Below are 2,851 nucleotides of genomic sequence, written 5' to 3'. Positions count from 1 at the left end.
CACTTGTGAGTCATACTTGCTAACCCTCATTGTAAGCCTTGTCCAAATTTAGATGTCGACATTTAAAAAATAAAAATTTTTGTCGACTTTGTATATGCATTTTTGAATACCAAAAAATTATAAATGACAATACTGATACCACAAAAATCTACTGTACTTTACCAGGCTTCCTAACTATACTGTATTTGGGTCTAAAAACTCTAATTTCTTTTCGAAAAATAGCATTGATTATAATACTTCAAACTCTCCGACAATATAAGAGCTTTTCTCTCATAAATAACATAGACTAACAGAATTACGTAGACGAATTATACAGCTTAAAAGTATATAAAAAAGCAGGCGTAGATAAATAAGTCTTCTCAAATAATAAAGTGGTGGTCAGAGCCAATATGATGGATTCGATAAGTATTATGATATCTTGGCAACTAGAAAAGGTAGGAGGTTCTTATTTTATATTTTAGCTTGCCAATATTGGAAATTTGAGTTTATAATTCATATGAAACTATAGATGTTATATTGTGAGCATTATAAAATGTAATCTGACCAAACCCAGATGACGTATCAGTGTGACACACACAAATTTGTATTTAGCTTTTTTTTATATTTAGTTTCAAATTCAGAAATTAACTAATATATAATACAAAAATTTGAATTAAAATCTACAATTTGATACCAAGTTTATTGATATACATTCATAAAATAGTAGTTCAATAAAATTTTGAATACAAGTCTACAAATGTGGTTAGTTGTTTGTTTGTTTGGTGCTTTGTGGCGCATAGCAATGAGGCTATCGGCGCCAAACAACCGGTAAAAAAAGTGAAAGTAAATTAGAGTAAAATGTAAAAATACAGTGAGTTAAAACCAAAATATGTCAATAAAAGATTTATATACAATTAAAAAGACCTACAGTGCGTAAAAAATTAAAAATACAATCTAGTCGGACAGGTCAGGGTTAAACTCTTAGAAAACATATGTCTAAAATGGTGCCACTGCTCACGGTCGTAACGACGGCAAGACAGTAAAATGTGGGCTATTGTGACTTGAGTGTCACAATGGCTACACATTGGTGGGTCAATAACAGATAAAAGAAAATGCTGGGTTAAAAAACACCAATGCGTAGCCTAGCCAGGACAACTTTCTCCTTCCGATCCTTACGGATGCAAGACAGTCAAAGACCAACAGAAGGTTTGATCTGGAAAAGCTTGTCATGACGTTGCTCACCCCAAGTCAACTGCCAACTCGCATGAAGCCGCGCCTTGAAGACAGGACTGTAGTCCACGTACGGGACAGGCACGGCCACAGCACCAGAGCAGATGGACTTAGCTGCAATGTCAGCAAGCTCGTTCCCGTGAATACCGACGTGGCTAGGTACCCAGAAAAACTGGATGGAAACGGAAGCTAGAGAAAATTGGCCCGGTCGTTTTTTAATATCGACGAGAACAGGGTGAGAACTAACGTTAAGCGATTCCAGGGCCAGTAAAGAGCTAAGAGAATCAGTGTAATTGGTACAATTACTGTACTGCATAGCTTCTACTGATCTAGAGCAAGAGAAATAGCATACAACTCGAAAGTGAACACAGAAACTGTACTGGGAATCCTGCAAGCAACTACTGAGCCACAGTACATCATGGCAGAACCTACAGTCATCCAATTTCGAACCATCTGTGTAAATAAGAAGAGAAGAATGGCTCGAACGATGTTCAGCAAAAAGAAGACTGTACATCCAATCGGGAGTATCCACCTTCCTCAGATGACTCTAGAAAATGTCACAGGAAGAGATGGTAATAAGCCATGATGGAATGGGCTGATCATTGGGGACAGCAATGTCATCCAATGCCAGACCCAATTCAGCCTGTTGTGCCGGATACGAAGGCCAAAGGGAGAAATAGCAGACCGTCTGTTCTGAAAGAGCATTGCCCACCGAGGAAGAAAGACACAATCCCAGGTGGGATGCTGTGGTAAGGATCGAAGCTTGGTAGTATATTGTAAAGAAATTTGCAAATGATGGAAGTGAAGAGGAGGTTTGTGGGATGCAGTGTACAAACTCTGGACTGGAGAAGTGTGAAAAGTCCCAGTGCAGAGACGAAGTCCCAGATGGTGAATGGGGTCCAGCATCTTCAAGGCCAAGGTACTGGCAGAACCATAGACCAAAGACCCATAGTCCAGTTTGGATCGAATGAGAGCATGATAAATCCTGAGCACAGAACATCGATCCGCTCCCCAAAAGCTGGAAGAGAGGACATGGAGGATGTTCAGAGCCCTTGCACACTTCACACGTAGCTGCTTGATGTGCAGAATGAAGCTAAGCTTACGTTCAAAGATAAGCCCCAAGAACTTTGCCTCAGAGACCACATGAATAAGTATATCACCGAGACGGATCTCAGGATCGGGGTGGAGACCCTGTTGGCAGCAAAAATGCATGCAAACGGTTTTAGAAAAAGATAATTTAAAACCGTTTGCAGTTGTACATGTCAACAACTGATTGAGTGCAGTCTGAAGCTGCCGCTCAATAAACCTCATGTTCAACGACTGACACGAGATGTGGAAGTCGTCGACATAAAGCCCATTTGCAACCGTTGGAGGAAGATTAGTAGTGATGGCATTAATTTTAACGCTAAAAAGTGTTACACTCAAGACACAGCCCTGAGGGACTCCAAGTTCCTGTGGAAAAAAACGGGAAAGAGTTGAACCCACATGGACTTGAAATTGCCTGTTTAGTAAAAAGTTTTAGAATAAAAATGGGTAAATGGCCATGCAACCCATAGGAGTGGAGGCCCTGCAAAATTCCATACCCCCATGTAGTGTCATAAGCCTTCTCAAGATCGAAGAACACAGAAGCAAGGTGTTCCCT

The sequence above is a fragment of the Limulus polyphemus genome, unplaced genomic scaffold (genome assembly GCF_000517525.1).
Source record: "Limulus polyphemus unplaced genomic scaffold, Limulus_polyphemus-2.1.2 Scaffold1800, whole genome shotgun sequence".
In the NCBI taxonomy this organism is placed as follows: Eukaryota; Metazoa; Arthropoda; class Merostomata; order Xiphosura; family Limulidae; genus Limulus; species Limulus polyphemus.
The sequence above is the reverse complement of the archived record's forward strand: the minus strand, read 5'-3'. Positions refer to the sequence as shown.